The following is a 27,080-nucleotide window of genomic DNA, read 5'->3' as shown; positions in this document are numbered from 1 at the left end:
CACTCTTCTCATTGCAGCTCAATTAATACTCATTCAGAAGTATCAATTAAAGAAATGAGAAATGAAGTGTTGACCCTTAACAGCCACCCACACATCACCCACTTCACAAGCACATTTTGTGTGGCATTACTTCTCCAAATGACCTTTGTAACTGATAAAATAATATTGATGAAATCATTAGGTTTCTTGGTAACCAATTGATAATTTTCTTCTGGGTTGCTTGGTGCTGATAACATTACCCTTGCTGTAACTAAGAGACAAATGCTGTCACAGAACTGAATGGGGCTTACTGGGCATTCCTGCATTTTATGCCCTGAATTTCCAAAAATCCCCAGTGCACAGCTTACCACATGAAAACACCCCAACACGTTTAAGTTGTAAAGGTAGCCATTGCAGGGTTGTTATGATTTGTCTCATTATTACATTGCCTCCAGATGTATGCTCTTCTTTTGTGATATGATAGGAAGTGACAGAAGTGAAGACTCAATATAGATTTGGATCCAAACTGGGATGTTAAACCAAGCAGCCAAAATTTGGAAAGGATCAGATTTAGATTTTTTTTTTTTTCCTTGGGACTGAGGCCAAATACAAACTTTTCAGTGATATCTCACCAATTTTGAAGTACCCCAAAATCTAACCCCCAGGGCTTTAGGGTCAAATGCATCTCTAAATGTGTCTACACATAGAGATATAGATGAACTTAAAAGGTTGAGTGGGGTATTTGATCATATTTCTGAGTTATCTTTCTACCCCTAACTAATTTTCTTTCTTTTTCTTTTGCCAACTGATTCAACCTATTCTTGAAATTCCAGCTCATTCAAATCTCTCAGATAGCTGTGGATGGAGATTACTTTTGCTATACAACTCCCTTGCATAGCTAGATCTTTAGTCATTTGAGTCTTTTCTAAATTTCTCTGAATGCTTTTGATTGTGTGGGTGTTGCTGTACATGCCAGTATGCTTTGTGTCAGTTCTTTTCACTGCTTTGCCATTTATGCTTCCTACCAATTCCTTTCATTGTTGTGTGACATTAAATATTTTCTTGCAGGTCTTAAACTCATCAAGGACATTGTTGGGCTGTTTTATTGTTGTTGTTTCATGTTTGGTTTTTTTTTTAATTTTTATTTTAGTACAGATCACATGAAAATACTGTAATCCTAGTTTGATCCTACCTCAGTAGTAGTGAGGCCTCTTTCTGTGATCTTTGCACTGCACACAGGCATTCAATTTTGCTGGAAGATGGCTTGCTAAGTCTCCAGTCAAGCCTAAATTAAATGACCAATGCATACATGCTGCATTTTTCCATTATTATTCATATTACCACCAAGGCAGACTCACAGTTTTCAAACAATAGTGCTTGCAAGTCAAGATTTTCAGAGCTGCTTTAGGGATTCAGTTACCCCACTGCGATGAAGTTAAGTGAGGCTGTTTTGAGATTCTCAGTCTACCCTAGGGAGTGCATAAGAAGAACCTTATGCATGTAATACATGCTTTCCAATGCAGACACCTTGTGGAGGGCCCCTGCAAAGTGGCAGGCAGATGAAAATGGAAGGGCTCAACAGTGTCCTGTCAAAAGAAATCATACATTTTTCAGGCTGGATTTTCAAACTCTGCTTATTTTAGAAACACTCTCTTTTTTTGATCCAACCCATCTGGGATGGAGACCTATAGATTGCAGTGATACCAAAGGCTTAAGTTAATGTTGCTAAGCATGGTCTGTAGGAAGCCTCTCCTGACAGTTGTTTGGGTCCCATCAAGTCTAAACTGTTTATGTGGTGATTTCCATACTGAGAACTGGCTTTGTTCCATCATGGGTGCAGTGGAGGAACAGAAAACGTGAAGAAACTAACAAAGGTAAACCAAATAATTTGGAATTGGGCAAAACATATAAATAAGCCTAAGAACAATGACATATGCATTACACTGTGGATGAGAGCTGAAAAGAAGAATGTTACAAAATGCCAGGCACTGTGTCTGCAACTTAATCATCACCCTAGCTTCTCAATCTGCATAGCACTGTCTCTATGATGTCATTATTTTTTGTTTTAGGACCCATGTCTGGTTTGCTGCAAAGGACACAGTGTGCTCTGGTGATGTATCTGAGCAATGTGGTGACTGTAGGCGGACATCCTCATTGCTTGAGTTGTGGGAATGAATAAATGTCTCGTGCCTGGAATAAGGAACATGGGAAAAGAAAACAGTTGTCTGTAGAGCTCTGTCAAAGGCGGGCACCATGCTGAAGTGGATGCCCAGAGGCATCATGTCCAGAGATTTCATCCTTTGACAGGCAAGTTGCTTCCATGGGAAGCCTGATTTTTTTGGGTCAGAGATTTGGTTGTTAGAGCTGCAGACTTCCTGCAAACAGGTGCGAGGTAGAGATGATCTCTGCTCTAAACAGAGAAAGTATTTTGAACATGCCAAACACTCTAAAAATCAGACTGTAATTTTTTGAGTTGGGAATCCCAAGTGACACATTTGAGAATGTTCGGATCAGTCTCTGCCTCAGTTTTTATGCATGTAAACCAGAGACAATGATTTCACATTTCTTCATGGTAGTATCATGAAAGTATAATCTTAAACACAGCAAAAAATATAAAGAACTATTATGATGTCCCCACAAGAAGAAGAGGAGAAGGAAACAATAGGTTTGTATCCAATGCAGAGCTAGAAATTGCATGAAGCCACATGCTGGATGAAGCTAAAACATAATACTGAAAAATAGCCCAGTTTCACAAGCCTTGTTTTCTATAGATGAGGAAGAAAATGAAGACAAATAAAACATAGTAATGTAATTAAGAACTGTGCTATGGTACATAGGCAGAAAGAAGCCAAATAAGAGTTTGTTACTTACCTTAATACTGATTCCTTATATTTTGCCCATTTTCTGGTGAACCTTAACTTTTTTTTTTTTGTTGTTGTTTTTTTCTTTTTTGTTTAAATACGTGATTACAGACACTTGCAGGTATACCAGATACTCATACCTAATATATAATGAGATCTGCATTTACTTATGCATGTTTTTTTAGGTGCTGAAGGGAAACTTTTCCATCTGGTGGCTAGAACAACCTGTTGGATTTAGCATCTTACTTACACTGTGTTTCTAATGACTCAAGGGCAAAATTTAGAGGCACTCATCAGAAGAAAATGATATCTGTAGAGGATGGAAAATGAAAAAATATTCTTTAGTAATTTTAAAAAAATCTTTCTGAGCCACTTTTTTTTTTTGTTCCTGGAGGTACCATTGTAGGGCTCTGCATAACCACTGGTATTGGCTATTACTGGGATGAAGCAGGGAAAGCTAGGCTGATAGATAGATGTAGCTGCATTACAGACATTTTCCATAGTCACCCCTCTGAGGATGAAAGCATAAAAGAATGTGAAGGTGAAACTTAAAATGTGTATGGATGTTCCTTTTATCTAGGAAAGGACAACTAACAAAGCAGTTGGAGCACGGTATTTTCTTTGCGGGCGCTCCATCAGGTTTATAATGACACATCTCGGAATAGGAGAGTCACAGTGGACTCCCTTGCTTAACTATCATCATCACTTACCATTTGCAAAATGGAAGCTTTCTGATCCTGTGTCGGTGTGTGTGACTCACCCTCGGTGACTGACGGAGAGCAGGCGTTCTCTAAAGCAGCTTCAGCTCCTACTTGAGCCCCTGTGCACCACGTAGCACAGGAACACGAAATAAAGCAGCAAACTCTGTGATTCCCTCCCCACCTCAAGGTGAGGCCCCAAGCCTTACTCTCACCTTTGGTTTTATGACCAGAACCACACTGCCAGCTACTGTTCTGGCAGACCAGGAATGCAGGAATTATTCAGTAATGTTAATTGATGGGAATATTGCTCCAACCGCATCTCTCTTTGGTTTTGGATTACTTCCAAACATGAACCACAAATGGATCATTTCCAGCATAAGGTTGGGTCCACTTGCATCATGGAGGATAGCACTCTTGTGAGACCTTGCACTTTTGAGGACTGTATGACTGTCTGAGGGGATGATGAAAAAATTGATTATACAGACTGCCCAATTTACAAATCAAACTGAGTTTAGATCTTGGAAGGCTTATTCAGTCTGAGACAACTACTTCTGATGTCTTCTGCTCACCATAAAAGTGCTAGGTAAAAACTATTTCCAGAACAAAGGATCATGAATAAATGAATTGCTTTAGGGAACACACAAGTGAAAATTTTCTTTCTGGTAGAGTGTTTAAAATTTGGACTGATTGTCACAGGTGGTGTGAAAATCAAGATCTGCAGGAAGAAGACATACAGAATTAACAAAGAAGGATTTATCTCTTCTGTGTAAGGGATAAGTTCTTTATATTTACCATATTAAGAAAGGGTCATCCTCACATCTTATCCGTATTATACTACTAGGTTTTGTGGATAATAGGGTGGATACTTAGCCCTCTGGGATTACTCCCTAGTTATCAAGTCAAATGCTTCATGAGACACTGTTAAATGCCTGAAACTGCTGGACTAACAGGGGAACCTCTTCCTAACCCTTAAGGAGCAGGTGGCCTGGACTGAAGCATCAATAATTTGTAAGCCACTGGTTGTTTGAGAAAGCTTTTCCCTTCTGATTCATGCACATTCACAAGATGTTTGCATCTAGATAAACTGACTGGCACTCCTAGAATTACACAGGTCTGTTAGTGAATGCAGGTGGCACGGTGGGCTGAGAAATCCAGAGGGAAAAAAAAAAAGAAAATCAGCAAAATAATTCCTGGGATAACATTTTGAATTCTCTTTGCTGCATTTGCACTCTTGTTCACTCCCCATGAATATCATAATGAATGAATTGGCTCATAAGATTGCTTGTGGAAATAGCATTTTTAAATGGAGAACAGCCATATCTGCTGAAAGCACACATAAAACTAGTAAATGGGAGCACCCTGCCCAGAAAAGCACCTATCAGCCAACCTGGAAGAAGAAATGAGGCCATGTGGTATGTTTGTTCAGACAAAACTAGCCCAGGCAGCTACAAACTGGTGGTGAAGAAGCTGCAGAACAAGAAATATTTGTATAAATTATTCATTGTGGATCATTTCAAATAATGAGCAAATCTGAGAAAATAATGACCCATTCACACACAATCCGCATGGAGAAAAAAGCAGCTAAAATTGATAAAATTCTTTGTTACAAATTATTTCCTCTGCACTGGGTGTTGGCATAACAGACTCTGAAGCCTGACAGTGCTGAAATAATTAAAATATTAAAATGGCTCCATTTTAATCTTTGATCACATATCTAGATCACGTTGCAGAAATGTCATGTTTACTCATGACTCATAATGAAGAAATGTAGAAATGTCATTATTAGAAACCCTGTTTTTACTGCATCACGTATCAGAATTTGCAGGCAAACCACTACATTTCCTTCTTCATTTTGCAAGCATTTGTTTCCCAGAGGAGCTGAGGCCCACATTTTCAAAACCAGAGGACCTCCTTATACAGGAAATCTGAGCTACCAGATGGCTTTCACTTTCCTGCCACCCACCACCCAATATTTGGGATTGCTCCAAAGTCTCTGCCAGATTCCTACTTCTCCCCTCTTGCTCTAGAAGCCTGGCTCCCAATTTTATTGCACCCAGAAACTATTTATGATCAGTTTTGCAGCATAGATGGAGAAAGAAGTGATGAAAAACTTACCGCATTGCACCGGTCTTCTGTCCGTAAAGAGAAAAATTTCCTTCTTCAGCCCAGTTTGACTGCCTTCAGGAATAGGGCAAATGCAGCCAATTCAACACAATTGGAACCAAGGATCTGCTGCAATTCCTGCATTGATAGTAGTGACTTTCCATTTGGAGTAGTATGGCTGAGATCAGCATAGTGAGGAGGTCATGATGAAATGGGCCATCACCATTTGTCCCAAGCCCCAAAAGTGCAGCCCCTAAGGAAGAGAAATTATCTGCTCTGCTCCAAGTCCTACTGGTCCTCCGGGTGTCTTTTCATATTCAGCAAGTCTAGTGGAGTTGAAAGAGCAAAGGTATTGTTCAGAATCAGAAAGACCTAATGAAACCACAATAACAAGAACAAAGAGGAGAGAAAAAAAAAAAAAGTAACTAAAATTAGGCATGCTCAAGAGAAAGGAAGTAGCAGGTGTTTGCATACCAGCACATCTGTTCAGAAAATGCTCCTTTAAATCCAGATTATATATAAATTTTGAAGCCTGAACTCTCTGAGTAATTAAAGATTTCTACTGCGTTTCTTTCAGGAAAAAGCTAAAATAGACCTAGGAAGAAAATATTTCATTTTAAAGGAAGGGTAATATGAAATTCTTCCTTGTGTTTTCCATTTCACAACTGGATTTCTGCACAAAGTGCTTCACAGTTTGGGACCATTCAGAGTGGCAAGCTGAAAAGCTGGAATGTGCTAAAGCCTAGCTCTGTAAGTACTGAGGGGATCTGATGGAAATACCACAAGCTCAGTGACTCTGCTCTCATGGTTTTTTGGTTTTGGATTCTTTTAATGAAGTTCACCAAGGGACCATACAGCATAGAAGCACCTTGTACTTCCATCGGGCTCTTGAGGTATACTCAGATTTATTATTATTGTTATTTACAGGAACCCTGGCTAGCCCACCACAGGACAGTGAAAACTTCCCATTTCTATTACAGCCGGCAAAAGAAAGTTCTTTCTCAAGATAATAATTCACATTAGTGCCCTGGCTTAAAAGTTAAATTTTTTGGCCTTTTATAGTCTGGCAAAACATTAAGTTTTGCTACTTTTGGTTTCTGCAAGAAATTATCCTCACAGTTCCACTCAATGATAATTTGTGTCTTCTTACCAGAAAACTAGATCTGTGTCACTCATACAAAGGTCAGTGAATTCCAGCTCTAAAACATCTCTAGGAATACAAGTCTGGCAGGGAAGAAGGTATTATACAGGGTCCCATTCCATTACATTTCATTACCTCAGTTTATTCAAGGATTGATGCCACGCAAACAGTTAATCCAGTTTATCTTTTCACAGGCTCACTTTTCTTTATTGCTCTTTTACTTGGTTTAAACCAGTGACCCATTGCTTGTAGGACCTGTGCAACCTGCCAACACATGCAATGTTCTGCTGGTGTACTTGATGCAGTATATAATGCTCTGCAGAGAAAAGCTCTGCAGTAATCCTTGCTATCTGCTGCATAGTATGAAGGCTGCCCATGTGTCCACTCTTCTAAAGTGCAGGAAGAGGAGGAGGAATGCTGAATATGGTTTTCAGATGAAATGTTGTAAAATGTTTTCAGCAGCCACAGATTCTGTTTAAGCAACATATTTACTATTAGGCTTTCATTACCATTAGAGGAGCTTTTTGAAGTAGCTGGTTTCATGAACACATTGATTCTCTGCTACTACTGACCCTGCCTGGTAACACTTTCGTTTAAATGTCCATTACTATTTACATTAACTAATGGTTAATTACAATGGAATTCCTGGGGAAGTGCATAAGACAAGCCATAAGAACACCAAATGAGTGCATTAATGATTGGTGCTATCACAGTGAATACCAAATGATTTCGTAATGACTGGGGAGGTAATATATAATGGAAAGAATTGCTCCCTATTTGATATACTCACCACAGAACTAGGATTCATTCTTGGACATCATTCAGAAACTGCAACATAGCCTGGAGGCCTTTTTCAGTCCTGCAAGGAGCTTGCACTGAAGCTCAGTCCACACCCTTGCAGAGAAAGACATGTGTTGGAATTTATTTTTTTATTGCTCATTGTTATGAGCTGCTGCTATGGCCCAAAGGGCAATAGCTCATACTCAATGCTGGAGAGAATCTGAGTTTCAGAACGTCACTTGGCCACTGCATTTGAGTCAATATTCAACCTAGAGTACAAGAAGAAATACTTTTACCAGAAGGGACTAAAAAAAAATGCGTTTCTGGGCTCAGGTCTCTTATTAATGCTAATTACCACAATCTTCCTCCTCCAGTCTGGATGAGGTTTTTGTCAGACATTCATCACCATAGCATCAGAGGATGAGGGCGACAAACTCATGCATAATATCTGTGATGTGTTTCTTCTCTTCTTTGGGGGATTTTGCCCTTGCCAACACACCATAAAATGAGCACTAGTCCTCGGCAGAAGGGAGGTGTGTACCTGTGTTAATAAACAATGGGGGTATACAAGATTTGTTGACATTTGATGCTGTAGAACATGTCCATAGGTACTAAAGCCAAGATTTTTGTTTTAAATTATGTAGAAGGTTTGTTTAGTTCTGGGAAAAAAAGTTTCCATTCAACCTGATAGAAATAGAAGTTTAGATTTCTTCTGTATAATGATCCAAGTAAAACACCAGCTTCTATTTCAGTACACTTGGAAGAATACAGTGAGCAGGTGAGAGGCCCAGTCAGACCTCTGAACAGAGTCTGTTCTTTGGATGAAACTCTATGTGAGGGACGAAGTGCTGCACAGCATAAGCAGGAGTTCATTGTTTTAGGAGAAAGGCCAAACACTAGTAGGCACTGATAAGTGAAGTGGCCCATAGCAGAGTGGTGAGTGTCCCTGGCACTGAATATCTTGGCAAAGACTATATTTTTGCCAGTTTTGCATTCAAAGATTGGATTGACAAAATAATCTGATGGGTCTCTTCCCTCTTTAATTTCTGTGATTTAAGAGGAGGAGTCTGTGTTTAGTAACCAGTGGGCTCCAGCTCCACAGGAACAAAAGCATTAAATGCAATGTTTCTGATAGCTACAAATTACCCCATGACTACTGTAGACTGTAGCGCCTGGGACTTTCTGGCGACCCACCGCGAGAGCTAATGAAGATGCCCTTTTATAAAGCGCAGGATTCCTGGCAGTTATTTTTAATGGGTCATGCTGTGTTAGAAAATCATGCCTGCAAGATTCCCCGGAGTGGCAGTTGGGATGATATTACTTTCAATGAATCACAGCAGCCACCATAAGGGCAGGGCAGTATCTATGGCAGCAGCACCGAGCAATGGCGCAGCATCAAATGAACGGCTCAGCTGGTGACATCTGGCCCCTCTGATCATAACAAATCTGTAGTGAGCAGTACTCCAAAGAGTCCATCCTTCAAGATGATATGTTAAAATTGGGTGTCTTTTTCTCTTCGTCTTGGGTGACTATTCAGGCAGGCATGAGAGATCCTATTAAAAAATGTGGGAAGCAGTGGATGAAAGTTGAGCTCCTAGGTTCATCTTTCCAGAGTAAACAATAACTTTACACCTAATAACTGAATTTGGTTATGGAAGAAAGGTCTTAACTTTGAGAGATGCTCAGAATAGGAAAAAAGATTCTGCTGTGGACATGAAGACCTTTGGGAAGTGTAGGTAGGCACCAAACAGGGTTTTTGTACCATTTGGCTTTTTCTCCCAAGGCTGGGTGGGATCCTGGAAAGCAAAATAACCTAATGTTGGGCATTGCTTTCCAAACATGAAATACCATTACTAACATCCTATCTCACTGGCCACTTCATTGTATCAGGGGATGTTTTTCATATGTTTGCACAGTGCCTTTCGTGAGAGAGAATTTTCTTAGTGGTACTCGGACATTGTGAAGGCAAGAGGTGGAACAGTCTGTGACAAATAATGAGAGTGAAATGCCAACCTTTGAAAGGGCTTTGCTTTCCCTACACCCAGTGCTTTAAAAAGCCATCTGCTTGCTTGAAATGGCTGCAACACATGGTGCTCTTCCCCAATCCAATATGTGCTGCAAATTGTAGGCACATGGATCCAGTCAAGGACACAGTGTCTGCCTTAACTTTGGATCTCCTTGCTGTTGTCAGTAGGAATTTCATCCTTAAACTTAGCTCTTATGTGTGTTAATTATTTCCTTCTCATGACCAGCTGGCAGAGTGTTTCAGCACCTTAAGTTGCTCAATTTGATCTTTGTGCTCAGGAACAAGGTAATTAAGCAAGCTACAATTTACGGAAATGTATTTGCCTTGACTTGTTGCAAGTCTGGAGACAGCGCTCCATCCTAAATCATTTGATAATGTAAGATGCTCTGTGAAGTTCCCCCACTTGACTGAGGGTTAGTTCAACAGGTCACAGAATCAGTAATTGATTCTCAGTGTGTCTCTGTTGGTTTTATTACAATAATGAGGACCATCTTTTTTCATCTCTGCTAATACGTTACCAAAACCATCAGCTTCTCAGTTTGGTGTCAGGATGACTTTGACAGGTTGTTAGCAACTATGTGATGTACAGAACATCACAGAGATCTCTCAAACTGTGTTGCTGTGTACCTTAGAGAGCCTTAGGTGGTCACAAAATAAGTGAAATCATTTCAGAGAAAAAGTTAGGGCAACAATTGAAAATATTCCTACAGTTTTGATATCCTAATGAAGAAGTTCTTTATGCCAGTTTGTATTCTTGATCACTGAAGAATATTCTGTTTCACAGGAATCCATGACATTGCAAAGCAGCTACACTGAATTTATCAGAGATTAAAAACCTGAGGAAAACAACTAAACAACTTTCCACATCTTCTAAGGTTCTATTTTTATTTTTTTTTTCTTTTGGTGGGACATACTAGTTAAGGCACAAGGATCTTAAAAGACTTGTGGACTTTTCAGAATGAAAACAGCAAACAAAGAGATCAAAGTTAGAAAGGCTCCACAGGATTGACACTACTCCTTAACTCACCTATTTGTCTGCAGCACCCCCAAATTTAGGGATTTAAACAAAATGAAAAAAGGGCATAAAAATCTACCCCTCCATCCAGATAAAACTGCCTCATCAACATTCAGTCTGGGTTTATGTGACCTACAGCTTTTAGTTTTGTGTTCTTAAGTTGTGTTGATGCTTTTGAGCTGCTTCAAGATGAAGTTAGCATAATGTGGATAATACAAGGTACAGAAGTTTAAACAACTCCTGGAGTAATGTTGCTGAGAGGTCTGTTTGCAAAACCAAGAAAAAGCAAGGCACTGTCACTTGAAAACAATGAAGCACAATACTTACGTCTTTATACACTAAAACAGTTTTTATGTACATGCTACTAATGAAATGGATTCAACAATGTAGTACTTTTATGGTCCATTTTATGACTAGGTAATTATATATTTTACCTAGTCTAAATTAATTGCCATTTTACTGTTCTTTGGTTTAAAGGAAAAAAGGTATTTACTAGTATACTGAGGAAGATTCTCAACACAATCTCAAACCTTTTATCAGCAAGGGGAATGATGTGTAAAAAAACCTCATTCTTCCTTCCTGCAGGAAAATTTTAGCTACTTTCTGGGGGCATTACTCTCACAAAGCCACTCTGGGCTTTCCTACCATGCACTATCCTTTGGAACACAAGTGATTATCCTGGTTGAGCTTCCCGCTCCTGCTCAGAGGCAAAGAATGTTAGTGAGGCTTTTGGAGTTACACAGAGGTGGCAGCAGACAGAGTCAGATATTTGCAAACAGACAGTGATCCTCAGGTGTGGTTGGGGTCCCAAATTCAGCAGCACACACACATTGACTGCTAGACTTAATGAGAATTCCGTGACATATAATTAAACATGTATTTATCTGTTGAACTTTCAAGCTGGTTCAAGTCCCAAAGCCATGAAGGAGGAAAACATTTTCCTGAAATGTATTACTGAATGTTTAGCCTCTACACAAACTCTACCACATGTGATCTGATGGAAGCATCAGTATTCTATCTATCTATCTATCTATCTATCTATCTGGAGACTGACAGTCTTTTTTTCCCAGAAGTCTGGTTAGGTACAAGCATACTCAAACAATTTTACATCCAGTCTAATATTATAAGAAATAAACTGAATGAGAGTGAAATGAAAAAAACAGCAAATTATCTCTTTTCAGCGGAGATTCAAATGGAAGGAGAGAATCACATTGAGTATTCCAGGATCAGAGATACCTAAATAGAAAAAAAAATTATTATGTCTTCTGAACTGTTTTCCTGCCACTGAGGGACTGTTCCCCCCAAATGACTCTTTTACATTGTTTTGCTACCTACATGTACCACGTAGATGGCTTTTACTGCTTTTCTTGAGAGATTAAGTTGCAACAGAGCTCTCTTTTTTTCCCCCACACAAGTGTAAACATCATTAGCTTTCTAAACATTGTGGAAATATTGAAAGCTCATGAGAAATTCTGAAGATTACAGAGGAGAAAGAAAGACCACCTGTGGTGTCAGGAAGGAGCCACACACGCTCCACACCCACGGTCTCCTGAGCAGCTTGGCTGCTGGTGATGCAGCACCACACTGTCATTGCTCTTGTAACTACAACCCCATTCCACTATGCTTTGCTCCCTGCAATTCTGTCTTACATGAAAAGACTCAGGAAGAGAAACAGCTTTCAAAATACTTCCCGATTTACTTTAAATAATTTATCCTAAATATTATATGTTTTTAAAGCTTTTCTCCTGGTCCCTTAAATATGAAGGTAGGCTTTGGTAAGGAACTTAATAATTCACTTACTGTTTTTATCCACCTACCTGTTACTTTGTTGATCACAGTAGCACCCAATTTCTATGAGCTTTTTCCTCATTAAAGAGAAAAAAACAATGCTATGACTTTGTCATTATGCATACAGGACTGGAAGTACAATATTTAAATGATCCATGATACTTTTGATTTGCAGCTGCATGCAGAGGGGGAAAAAGGGAGACTATTTAAAGCTACTGAAGCAGTCACTCTTGGTGTCTCAGCTCACCATTATTCTCTCTCCCTCAACAAAGCCTAGTCAGACAACATCCCAAGAAAAGCAGTGCCAGCTTTGGGGAGAGCTATTCTCTGTTAAGCCTTCAGATCTTAAAGGGAGGTGGAAAACCACATTTTCCCAGCAGGAGAGCAGGGACTCAGTGTAGGTGTAAATCTCTGGCAGCTGATTGTTGGAGCCCACAAGCTGTACCTTGTAAATAATTCACTTAGGCACAGAAGAATCTGCATATGAGGATGAAATGTCATTTATAACTCATAGGATATTTGCTTCACTGAGAACAAGTTTCCAGCCCCTTCAATTCATTAGGTAGCATTAAAGAAGAAGGAATAAAGGTGATGTAAAATAAACTCTGCTTTTGGCCTGTACCTAACAGAAAACAGTTAGCAATAACCATGATAACAGTGAATTTTTCTGAGGAAGAATGAAGGGGGTACAGTGTTTCTCAAATCAGTCAGCTCAGTATAAATTTTACAGCTTCCTTATTATTAACTCTGCCAAAACCTCATCCTTCACATTATTGGTGCATTTGGACTTATAAGGAGACCAGAAGGTGTTGGAAGTGTTTCCCTTTACACATTTTTGTGACTTGGAGTGGTTTGCTTATAAAAAATACAATGTCATAAAACAGACCACCCTTCACTGAAATTCTATTATATCATAACTGATATAATTTCATATATTAGCACATGACTAACATCTTAAGCCTCTGTTTTTCAGATGCTTATAATTTTGCAAGACTTAAGTAATTTACTTGAAGTGTTTCATATGACCGAATGTTGAAAACTGTTGGAAAACTGTTCCCCAAGATTCTCAGATGAATAAGTGGGTTTATTGAACAGAATTAGGGAAAAGGTATGTGCTGCCTGTGTTAAAAAGTCTGGGGAATCTCAAAGGGAAAATGAAAAAATGGTTCAAAGGGATGCAGGAAAGGAAACTGAAAGTGAGAATTGAAGCAGGGTGCAGACTTGGTATTAAGCATTACCTGGTATCTAAATTAGGAATATTTATTATCAGAGTGTTTGTTCCAAGTGGAATAGTGCCTTCAAAATCCAGGCTATTCACCTCTCTCACCTGTGAATGCTACACTATCTGAATTCTGCTTGTAAAATGATTGTGGTGGGTTTTAATCCCTGCTTTTCCACTCATTACCCTTTGTCCTCATGCCACCTTCATTGAAAACTGAGGCAAAGGTATTAATTTAGTTTTGAGCCATTTATAGGTCTCTGCTATATTCTCACTCTATAGCGGCTCCATTTCTTCATTCAATGAACTCTTTTTATTTAGACAACTGAGGAAATGGCTGCTATTTGTTTTAATCACCTTTGAAAGGTTTAACTCAGCTTAATTTTCCAGAAAACTTTCCTTTTGGGGAGATTCTCACCTCATGTCTGTATTTCCTGCCTGAGGAAATAGATTTCTTTACCATTCAGACCTTTTCCTTCTTTGATTCCAGGTTTCATTCTAACAGTACAATTTAAGATCGTTACACAGTTAAGTCTGGAGACTTTCCTTGCAATCTCTTTCTTTCACTTTGCAGTCTGTGTCCTCTGTTGTTCAGGTGACTTCCCTAAATAACTTCATTAATCCTTGAGCACTTGTATTTTCCTACTGAAGTTATCTGGCAGATAACTCAATGAGTGTTTTTCCTAATGAAAGCATCCTTGATCTGGCAATGTTCTTGATGCTGAAGATAGGCAGTAGATTATTTGCTTTCATTTCCATCTCCAAACTCACCTTACACTAAGTTGTGCAGCTTACCAGTTTGTAGATCACCTATGGAGAGAGACTTCCTGAAAATCTGCAGTCAGACCGACCTCCTTCTTTGTGTGATCCTTTTCTCTCCCCCTTCTTCCTGAATGAAATTCTTCCTTCTGAACTTCTCTCCCACTTTTGCATGCCATTCTCCCTCTTTTTTCTGCTCTGATTCTATTCTTATTTTTGGTACCTAGCTTTCTGCTTTGTCCCTCGAAAACTCATTTACTTTGTCTATTTGGAATTTGTCTCTTTTGAATTCTCTCAGGAAAAACTTCTTTCATCAACATGTCCCTGTTGTGCCCAATCTACATGAACATGCCCCTGTACAATGTGCTGTTTGAGCACCTGGCTGGTTTTGCTCTCTCCCTTATTGCCCAAATCACTGTCAGAGGTAAGCTTCAACTTCTAGAGAAAGAAGTGTACCCAACCTGCTCCAAACACCATCTCCCATGAAAAAGACCTTCTTTTCTGATCCCTAGTTCTCCACCTCCTCAGCTAGATGGCTAGTTCATTGAAAGCTTCCAGAGAGTCCAGACTGATTGCTTCTTGTATTTCATAGGGAGAGAGGTGCCAGTCAATGGGGAAAATATTAACTCCAAAAGCTTGCTCCAATTATGACTTAGAGTAACTATTCATAGCTTGGGCAAGATAGGATGTCCAGATCTTATTGATGTCACTGCTGAAAAGGAAATGAAAATGGAAGAAGGCAGGATCAGAATCACATCCACACTCTTTCCAGTCTTTTTATGATTAAAGGCTCAACAGGGATTTGACACCTACTGTTTTGTATTGAAAGATTAGGCACATTGGACCCTGATTTAGGAGGCTGAAAATATATGGCAGGTGAGTAAATAAGTAAATGGAAAAAGGTGGGGAGGAAGGAATAAGAATTTTCACCAGACGGCAACCCCACTGTAACCAAGGACACAGGTCTGAGAGACACACAATCATGGAATCACAGAATTAACTAGTTTGGAAAAGACCTTTTAGATCATTGAGTCTTACCTGTACCAGCACCAATTTGTAAGTATAGTAACAAATGGAGGGGCAAATAAAGAAAAAAAAAAAAAACCAACCCACAAAAAAACCAAACCAAACCAAAAAACACCAAAAAAACAAAAACAAAAAATCCAACCCAACCACAAACGTACAGCTCTTTTCTGGCAACAGAGAAAGAAGTAAATAAGCAAATGAATTAATAAATAATTAGCACCCTTCCATAGTTCTTGTATTAAAAAAAAGTACCAAGAAGAAAACTTCTCTGATTCAGGCTTGCTAGGACAGCAGGAAGAAGAATGGGTCAGCTATAGCCAAAGGGTTTCAAGAGAAGAAGAAAACCATATGAAATATATTAAGAGAAGAAAAAATACGAAGAAAAAGTAGACTCATTAATAAATGAGGAGGAAGATTAAATCAATGATGGTTCTAAAATGGGTAAACTACTGAAATGCTTTATAAAAATCTGTTAAACAAAGAAAATAAGGGCAGGAGAAATGGATAATTAAGTAGTGATAACGACTTTGTCAAAGCTATTGATGAAAAGCAGGTAAGAGAATACTTAAAACATCTGAATATATATACAGATCAGCAGGTGTGCATGCATTTTAGAGTGTTAAGGGAATTAGCTAATGAACTTACAGAAACACTAGCAATTACTTACAGAAAGTTACAGAGTGTGATGGGAAGGTACCAGAGAGCTGGGAGAAAAAAGGAAATACTGAACTTCTGAAAGGTAAAAAGTAAAAAAAAGAAAATAAAAAAAGCTAAGCACTAAGCATTCATGGGTCTAATTTCTGCTCCCAGTAAGGTAATGGCATGTATATCAAGTCAGGAATAAAACCATAAGCACAATTAACAGCAATGCTTTTTACAGAATAAATCATAATAGACAAACCTTGACTTTTCATATTAAGTTTCAGAAGTGGGCAACAAGGTAAAGGAATGTAGTGCATCTGGATCATCCTGAAATCCCACTTGAAGTATGAATTAACTTTGATGGGAATGTCAGCATTGCCATAAGCCAAGAGTGAGCTGAAGGTCCATAAAATAAGGAAAAGGGTAAGATGAGGTGTTCACTTACTGAGGACTACCTACAGTGATGCTATACGGGGATATGAGCGAGGTCTAGTTTTATTTAAGTTTTTTGATGATGATGTGGCAAACGGTGGAGAAGGACAAGGTGGTGAGTAGCACAATAGATTTCTACATGGTATGCACAAAAGCAAAGATGCTAAGTGATAAGAGTAAATAATAAAGTAACAATAAATTTTGTAAATGACAGCCTGTGTATGTAGGTGAGTGAAAATAAAACAGGAAAACTCAATAAAACTGTTCAGATCAGTGGTTACTGCATCCAAACAGGATGCAGAATGTGTCCAAATCATAAAAATTATTATTCAAAAAGCAAAATGAGAAGTTTTTTCAAGAGTAAAAATGAAAATGCTTCACTCTAAAGATGTTAAATCATTATGCTTTCTTATGGAAACGAGAGATGAAGCCAATGGCATTTGGTTTTCCCAAGAGTACCTCTGACAGGTTCCAGCAACAATCTCCTTTTCTATAGTACTGTTGAGGCTGCATCAAAAGAGCTGCATACAGTTTGGGACATGTCAATCTCAGAATGCTGTCAAGAAATTGGAGACAGTCCAGAGAAGAGTAATCCAAATGATTAAGAGTCTCAGGGGATTCATTTATAAAGAAGATTAGGTGAATTATATTTTGATTAGGAGTGCATTTTAATGGTGTATAAGTAACAGAAAGACATAAACACCAAGCAGGGGAACAGGGTGATTTAGGATGGCCCCAGAGGTTTTGAAGGGATGAAGATCAAAAGAGAACTTAGACAGGATATAAAAAAAAAAACATTTCTTAGCTCTGGGGGATTGCATTATTGTGTATTTCCCCCTTTTTGATTTCAGAATGGGCTTCAGAAGACAAGGAGAATGTTCTCACTTCTGGAGTTGTCACATAGAACAGAATAAAATACTTCTCCATCTGGAGGGAAGCATCTCGCACTATGATCTAGTGAGTCTTTGCACCTTTAATGCCTCCTATCCCAGTACAGAGGTGGGAGAGCCCCATTCCCAAGGAACTGGCCCCATGTGGTTTCCATTGCCCAAAACACTCGTCTGGCAGGGTTACCTTAACCCCTGCTAATGAGTAGATCAGTCAGTAAGGGAACTCCCATGGGTGACTGAATGGGTGAGGAGCTACTTTATCTGATCATGCCTGTTTTTTATTTCTCTATGAAAATAAAAGGCAGTCTGCTGCTGTTGTGTACATCTGCTGTCAGTGCTTGGCTATGATGATAAAGACAGAATCAAAAGACAGCAAGGTATGAAAGACAAATGCAAGAAGCTGGACCTATGCTTAATGAAGACACTGCAATAAGTGACCTTTCTCAAAATAGTGTCTGTGAAAATGCTTCTTTATTTTCTTCTAAGATGCTCCATGAGCTTAAACAAGCATATGAATTGAGAACTGAAAGTATTCATGGGCTGAAGAAATCTTATTTTTAGGGAAACTTCAGTTTCTATGGGAGAAATAAGAGCATTCCCACTGATTTGGGATCTAAGAATTTCTTCAATTATGTGTCCTACTCTAACTGGCTCTGAGGTGCTGAAATATTTCTGTAATTTACATAATCTAACAACCTACTTAGGTTAAAAGGCTGATGGTTGTCATGTTAGTTTAAACTGAAATTAATCTCAGAAAACTGGACTGTGAAGAGAAGTGTAATCTTAGATTTCTAGTGAGAACCATGTGCTTGGAGTTAACACGTATTTTTATCACCTAGACTGGTAGCTGTGCAGCCACATCTTTTTGGAGTAGAAGCTACACATCACAATCAAATATGAGGATATTTCCTAGTACAGATTATCTCAAATATTTCCTTTGGTTTCATATTGGCCTAATTCTTACCTATTACCAGACGAATGATGAAATTCTGCCTTAACTTTAGTGTGCCTTAGTAACTGCTCCATGTAGGAGGGAAGGGCTACAGGGTGTCTCTTTCTTGGTGCATCTCCAGAAAGGCACAGCTCAGTCCAGCTCAGATGCTCCCATGCTCTGGGAAGCTTATCCTGCCCACTGTTTGGTCCTGTGTCACTGTGGACAGCTGAAACAGGGCATGAGGAGACACCTTGGTTTGGATACAGAGCAGTGGTTGGCATCACCACTGACTGAGAGCACAGGTGGCTGCTTTCTAAACTGGGTGCTAGAACGGTGTAAAAGTCCTTTTTTGTTGTTGCTGTCCCTTTTTTGTCTCATTGTTCCTTAAAAGGTTTCCTCTGCCTTACCTGTTCTTTTCTAATATATGTAGATCACAGTTTCACTCAGGGAGAGAATTGACATTTTGCATTAGGCTCTTAGGCCTGCTTTGTTAATTTTAATTATTGTTCATTTACAAGTGCTGAATATCGTGGAGTTTGCAATGGATGCATGGCGCTCCTTGTGATGCATCCAATTTGCAGGTGTCAGGTGCCAGGCAGCAGAAGATGGAAGAAAACAATGTACATGCAGACAGTTTCAGTTAATGGTTACACCCTGAGATAGAAAAGGATCAGCCAAAAGTTTAGCTTGTGTTTGGACTCTGAGCAGCATGCAGTACATGGGTACTGAGGCAAGTCTTCTTGCTGCAGTGTCAGTGTCAGTGTCAGCCTCCTGCTTGCGACTGCTTCCTGCCACTGCTGCTCAAAAATGCATCCAATCCCAAAGAAACTCTCCTCAGAAAAGATGTCTGGATATAGTACTACTATAAAAAGGATGTATATTCCAATTTAAAATATGCACAGATCATTCACCAAGGTAGCAAAGATTCTTTCTCCCTTCCCCCAAGATAAGACTGTAAATCACATCTTCTCAACAAGGCAGGTAGTGAGGATGACAAAATTCTTACATTCCTAAAGTGTTATTGGAGAAAAAATGTCACCTCCATGCATAATTGCATAACTTTACTACCTGTCATTTTCTATCAATCAAAAAAATGTTATACTTGAATTTGAGGACAAACATGTCTAATAAGATTTTAGACTGACAGCTGAATAGCTGTACTCAACCTTATTTTAACTTTATTTTTTTGTTGTTGTTCACTGAATCAACATAGAGAGGATTATACCAAAGTTAAGGGAAACAAATACTCAGATATATTAATCCCCCATGTACACTTTCCCTCAAAAAAAAAGAATTTCTTTCTCCGTAGGTTTTGTTTGCCAGCTCCCTTCAGTCTCACCGGAGCTGCAGCAGGAGACTAATGTTTCTTCTGTTGTATTTCCAGTGCACTGTTGCCAGATTTTGTTTCAATTATCACAGAAATGTGTTTGATCACATGAAATCAGCTCCAGTGCCCTTGGCATGGCAGAGGCTCCTCCTAAGGCACCCCACACATCTCCAACCCTTTCTCCTGGTTCTGTCTTGATCATCCTTCGAGTGAAATGTCTGGTTTTCCACAGCTCCCCAGCATTTACCCTCCCTGGGCCCTGTTCTTCAGGGTGTGCAACAGTCTTCACTTCTGCACATTGGGGATTTATTCTCCTTCATCAGTAGTGAGTAGAGGATCTCACCTGCTCTTCTTTCAGTTTTCCCTGTGTTAAACAGCACTCTCTTTCCTGTGTCCATGTACTGTGTTCTGTGTCACTCTACCACTGCACCTTTCTTGATTTTGCCCTGAAAATCCCAGGGAACATTTTTTCACCACTTGTTTTCCTCTTTGGCACTGCTTGTGCTCTACCTTGATGTTCTGTCCATATTTTTTTCTGACTTTTCCAAGACTTCTCATCCTTGAATAGGTTACCAAGAACTTGTTTGTCAATTTCAGGCCTTTTTCTTCTTTGTGTTCATTTTCAGTCAGCTCTGGTTGGACCTAACTCAACCTGTAACACACTAATAATACTGAATTCTGCTGAATTCTTTCTGAGTCATCACAAGTGCTCCAGCATAGGAGCTTTAAAATAACAAAGAAGCTACCAGGACCTCTTTGACACACAAGGAGGCAGAGTGAATCAGCTAACTTTTGCCCATCTTTTGCATTTTGTTTCAGTTCTATATGCGAAACCAGAACTTCATTTTTCTAAGGCACACCTGGGTAAGGAGTAAAGTTAAAGAGAAGATAGGGAAGACTGGTTGTTTTTGGTGAAAAAAAATGTCTTGCTAAAACTTCGCACAAAGAAAATTATTATTTCCCATCAGAGGATCTCAAAGCATTCCCAGTCTCAACCTTATGTTACTCCAGCTCTGCAGGGAGGCCATGATGGCCTTCCCATGCTTGTACTGCAAAGCAGCTATGGCCAGAAATTCACTTGTTTCCATGATCAATTAGATGAGCAGTGCTTAGGTTCAGGTGAGAAGCTGGACTCCACCCTTCTCCCAGTTGCCCAGTGTGCTGTAATGGACCAGACACTCCAGGGAAAGGTACTGCAGACTTGATGTGTCTGATCCACTCTGTTTCTCCATCGTGGAAAAAAGACCAGATAACAATTTTGAGCCTAGATTACAATAAGTGCTGTGACAGCAGGAGGATTAGAGATTCCCAAAGCTGACCTTCTCCAATTAACACTGCAGAAACATTGATGCTGAGGCAGCCTGGGCTTGGGTGTGAGCAACAGAAGTCTTCCTGGAAGGCAAGGGACAAGCTCTTATCCCATGCTCTGCTGTGTGATCACTGTAATTAGACACAAATTTGCTTTTCCTCTACATGTGAAAATCACATCCTTGATTGCAGTGGCGATCCCAGCAATTCCCAGGTCTGCTTCTGAAGCAGCACAGTGCAAGCTATATGCTGCTCATGGCTTGTGGCAAAGCCATAAATGAGTGTCCAGAGACTGCTCTTGGTAAAGTGTCAACATTGGAGCAGTATTTATCTTCCAAATTCTTTAATGTATCCATTTTGAGTTCCTGAAATTGTTTGGACTAACTTAATGACAAATGAGCAAGTATTTAAAAGAGCCTTCATATCTGCAAGAGTAACCAAGGAGCTACATGTCAAACTGCTATCAGCCAAAGTCACAATTAAATGCAACCCAGAGTTTCTATAGCAGGCACAATTAATTGCAGGCACAAAACTATGACTGCAAACCAGCGGTCATTAAAAAAAGAAGATTGAGGCGAGACACTCTGTGCATTCATGCTATTATTTAAATTAATGACAAATAGTAATCTTTTTTGCTTTGCAGGATCTTTCACACTCAATCTTTAAAATCCCTTACAAACTGCAGTGGCCCTGTGTCATAATATTCAGTGAAAGGGAAAATGCTAAGACTCATGGGAAAGTTTAAAATCAAATTAACTTGTTTAGCCCCGATATCACACATTGTGTTCAAGCCAGATCTTTTCCCAGTGAGGAGAACAGCCTTCTGACAAAATTAGAAGAGGGTATTTATTTTACTGTTTCTTCTCTACTAATGATATTAATATTTCCAAAATTTTATTATCTGAATTCAAGGTACTGCTATAAAAGTGATCCATGGAGTGTAGGTTTTCTAGGGTTCCTTTGCTAGTGCAGCAGGTTTACAGTGGTGCTGAGGAAGGTCTGCAGGACCACATTTTCCTGAAGGAGCTGTGTCCTGGCAGGGCCCTCCAATATGCCTTTCCAAAAGCAATTTCCCGTGTCCCCTGCAAGCGGTCACCAGAAATTGTCCTTCTCAAAAGCAAAAAGGTCTGTGCACACAAGAAACAGAGAGTCTTTGTGCAGCCAAAGATGGAGTGATGGAAGAGGCTTTGATTTTTTTTTTTTTTTGACTTATGAAAATGTTTCACCAGCCATTGCTCCACCTCTTCATGGAAAATATTAGACTATGGAATCATGCTGGCCAGATTTCTCTGCCTGTCAGGATTCAGGATCAGAAGCACAGTGGCAGAAGCCCAAGAAATTCTCATAGCAGAGCATACCTGCCTTCTTCTGGTCTCTCTACAGTCTGTCCTCTCACATCATGAATATCCTGCCAGGGGAATGGGGAAAGGGTAGATGAAGAGGGTGAGGGAGCAGAAGATGCTGGGGATGAAATAAAGTGCAGGAGGGGGCAGGGAGCTCTTGTTGCTACGTGACAGAAAGATGCAGGCAAGTGAGCTGCTTCATCCACTGACAGCAACCTGGCTGCATCCTCTGCCTGCACCCAGCCCACTTCCTCTGTGAAGCACGGAGAATTACGGCTGTGCATTTCATCCCCATCCACATTTTCTACAGTCTGAGGTGTGCCAACTCTCTGCCAGTGAGAACTAGAGCCAGTGCACTCAGGCTGTGAGCTGAGCTGAGCTGTGGGCAGGAGTACCATGACTGCTCCTAGCAGATGAACCCCTGATGTGCTCCCACAGCACCACTCAAGCTGATGCTCAGCTTTATGCCTGCATTCAGTGACCAGTTTTTCCTGTCTTCATTTAATTGTGATGCTTGGGTAGGAAAAGTTACTAAGGGTCCCACTTCTCTACGGTTTAAGCAGGACATCTGCCCAAAATGGGATGGTTTTCAAAAAATCTTAATTAAAAAAAAATCATACCCATGCAATGTTTCTTATTTTGTCCATTACATCATCAGCCCCATCTGTTTTAGTGTTTCATGGGGTTGCACTGGAATTGATGTTGTGGAGCAGAAATTGATGATTCCCCCCTCTTTGCTAATGAATCAGCAGAAGGAAAGAATGAGATGAAAGAGCCTTTGTGTAAGACTGCTGCAAATTTTAGGCATGAGTTTGTGCTCAAACTCTTCAGCTCCTGTTGAACATTGGTGTGATGAAGGATGAATACAACTGAAACCTTATGACTCTTAATATAAAAATGTTTTAGATACTGCTCTTAGGACCGCACCTGAAACAAGATCTTGCTATGGCCCACATGTCATTACACTGCATTTCTTTCACAATGAGACACAAAAATTTCTTTGCCAATTTATAAGTAGTTTACATAATCCCAGAGTGCAACATGAGAAGGCTTTCAAAATAAAAATGAATAATAAGATCAGTGTTTATTGGTTTTTTCCCTTCTACATCGCCATTGAAAATTCTCATTGGTGTGGCTTTATATGAATAGTTCTCCAGAAATAAATTATGAGCAAAATTCAAAGCCATCATAAATTAAATGTGCTTTTTTCCTGCTTTGGTGTACAAGACTTTCCATTAAGCTAGCCCCATATAATATACCTTGGATGTGTTCAAGAAAGCCCTGTAAATTATAGTAAGTATTTAAAATGGTAAGTAGACATTGAAAAAGGCCACATTAGGATTAATGAATGAAAGGGTTGATACTGAAAATGCACTTGTAAATAAATAACATGAAAAGTAAAGATGACACACTGTTAGGTTAGAGTTACAAGTGGGAGTATGATGATAAATCACACGATTGTTTGTCAGAGCTTCACATGTGGGTGCATGTACTCCTTAGTCCCTATCTTCTCTACCCCCCTGAGCAAAATTTCTCCCTCTTTTGCCCTAATCACTGTACCCCCAGGAGAGTGATGAAACTTGTCTGCTTTCAGCACTGACTTTTGGTGCTGCAGGTGTGCTGGGCTGCCAAGTTCTCCACCTGCTAGAGCAAGGTATGCCTGTTGTGGCTTTGGCTGGGCAAGGGCAGTGCTTCAGGCCTGCTTCATCTCTTCTGGTAATAAAAAGAATGCTTCTTACAGTGGGTGTATGCCAGGTTTCAGCTGAGCTTGGATTCACTGCTGCAGTCCACAAGTGTGTTGGGAACTTGGCAATGAGTCATCTTGGACCTGGTAGTGACAGGTGAGAAGGGGAGAGCTAAGGATGATCTAGAATGTGGTGCAGGGGATGCAAAGTTTGCAGCAGGTGGAGGAGAAAGCACCTTCCTCTCTCCCACCCCTCCACTTGTCCTGGTCTTAATTTGTTGCTGGTTGTGACACAGGGCATCTGGGATTGTAGCAGTAATATCACGACCATGGTCTGAGGTTTGGTCACAGTGGAAAGTTTAATTGAAGTTCTCTGTCTTGGGCTGAACAAATTCTCAGAAAATGCACCAAAACCCCAAAACCCAGAGTGGAAAAACTTTCCTCTCAAGCAACTTTCCTCTCATGTTTTCATTGCACCAACCATAAAGGCCATATATACTCATACAGTGAATTGGTGATTGGTGTCATCACATCTCGGATCTTGTATCATGCCGTCATCTGTGGGAGAAGTTCTGTGCAGTCTGTTCTGGCTTAGAGCTGAAATAGCTCACAGACTGAGATCCAAAAGCATGGACCAGAAAGGAAAGGGGTGGGGGGATAAGGGCTGGGAGGCCAGGAAACATGCATCAGTACTTGCAGATCACCCAGGCAAAGGGAAGTCTGATGACATTAGGGCTTGCACGTCTGAGAGAGCAGGTGTAAGGTAAATAGGTCTTTTGTAGCTGGGATTGGAATGTCCAGGGTAAGGTTTGCTCTGCTTAGAGATGATATGAAGTGGCTGCATGCAATCAAACCCTGCCTCCTAATGACAATGGGTAAGTCCAAAATATGATGGCCCTAATGGAGCTACTCTGGATGCAGAACAACGCAAGACAGGATTTGGCTGTGGCAAGTACAGTACATGAAATGATGGGTGGGTACGTTTTTATAACCTGATTTTACTTCCCTCCATAGTATTCAATTTTATCCACATAGGCCCATTGAGAAAACAAGGTTCTGCTCTCAGTGAAGTGTTTATGGGCCAATACAGCCAAAGGAATACCTTTTATGTGCCTGTGGCACTTTGAATATCTTTGAATGGGAAGGAATCTTTGTGGGCAAGAATAAATCCACATACTTTTTGGTCTGCCATGCGAGGAAGGGCAGAGCGGCAGTCAGTGCCACCTAAATCTTTGCCAGACCCCAGGGAAGGATTTAAGTTCAGGTTCCCTATTTGAGTAAGCACTAGGAACAAATGGTAACATAAAGGTTAGTAGAAGATTATAAATAGGATAATAAATGGAGAAGGAAGGATTATACTACCACATTAGAAATCATTTGAAGGGAAAGTAGAAACTCTCATGGCTTTGCAATAACTTTTGAGTGGCCAGATTGATGGCAATCTATCTGTGTTATTTACTATAGAGATATACGTTTTGAAATAATTTTTAAAAGAGCTTTTTAGAATTATTGAAGCTACAAATACAGTAGAGCACCAAAACTCTAATGGGCTGAAGTAGAATGTTAATAGTGTAGATATAAATATTTGCTGTGGATATGTGTCTGAGTATATCTAATCAGTTGAGAGAGGAAAAGAACATGTTTCTCATGTGGCCAGTATTATCTAAGTAATTTGGCATATATTTTTGAGTAGTCCTGATTAACTGTTTTATGAAAAACACTCTGTCAGATAAACTCACATAATTGGTAAAGGGGAAGAAACCACAGTCCGTCCATAGAGTGACTGTGAGCAGAAAGAGGTAAATTAGCCCATCTGCTTTGAACTCTTCATTCAGCTCAATGCAGTTCATAAAACTGAAAAGTCAAATAGTGTGTTGTAAAAGGAGGGCTTAGGAGTTAAGATGGTGGAAAGTACTAACAATCTCTGTTCTTCATTGGTCTCCATAACCTGAGTTTGCAAGTGCCTCTCAACCTTTAGTTCTGCACTCTGTGGCACAGATACAGTGTCATTTAAACAGCAGATACAAGAGGCAAATTATCAACATCTGCCCAATCTGAGTAGCATCACTCGGAGTTGGCCTGATTGAGTCATTTTCCACATGAAAAAAAGAAACAAATCCAGTTTTCAAGTAGAGTAGTATTTTTTGAAACCATGCCACTGCAGTTCAGTTATGCAGATAGGATCTGTCATGTCCCCAGTCCCGCATCATTTTATAAACAAGAAATCTGAGGAGCTACATGACTTCCATGTGTATTAAGTCACAAAAGTTTGTGGTGGAGCAAGGAACATCTCCCCTGTCCCTGGATCTGCATCCTTCCTCTTTAGATATATTAGTTAGAAACTTGAGAGTCCAGGCTCTCTGTTAGTACATGCTCTCCATCAAGAAAAAGGCAACAGCAAAAGGTCCAATGTGCTTTTCATAGACAAACTAATGAGAGGTTTGAACTGCAGCTTCACTGCCTATGTTGCTCCATTTCAACCATGCAAGGCTAATGCGGATGATGACAACTGTGCTGTGACTGCAGCCCACACTTCTTCTTGGGAAGTTATGTGCCTGGTGCACTTTCAGATGAAGTATCAGCAAGTGTTGCGGCATTGGCTGAGTTGGCATGGGATGGGCGATCAACAGCAGCAAATGAGAACAAGAAAAATGGAGATAATGAGGAAAATGGTTATGGGATATCCTAGAACAAGGGTGCAAGTTGTGATCATGGTTCTGCCACTGTTCATGATCATGAAAAGAACAGGAAAGGGCAAAAGAAGTGCCTATGCTGATGTCACTGGAGGTACAAGAAGATGTGGACAACAGAAGTTCATGCTTTCAATAATAAATGCATCACAATACCCCTGCCTGGGAAGGGATTTGAGCAGTAGAAGCCAAATGAGAAGGCAAGTAGGGGCAGCAGTAAGGAAGGTCTACCACTGTAGTAGAGAGGGCATTGAAGATTTTCAAAAGACAATTTCCAGTAGGTAGACTTCTACACTCCTTTTGCCCTTAGTCTGGTTGAGAAATTCTGCAAGGAAGGTTTCATTACAACCTGTCACATGTTTGGGCTGGGCATTCAGACTACTCACTGCTTTCAAAACACACCTGAAACACAGGGAAGCCCTAGGGAACTGC

This window comes from Erithacus rubecula (genome assembly GCF_903797595.1).
Source record: "Erithacus rubecula genome assembly, chromosome: 3".
NCBI lineage: Eukaryota > Metazoa > Chordata > Aves > Passeriformes > Muscicapidae > Erithacus > Erithacus rubecula.
Note: the sequence above shows the minus strand (reverse complement) of the source record.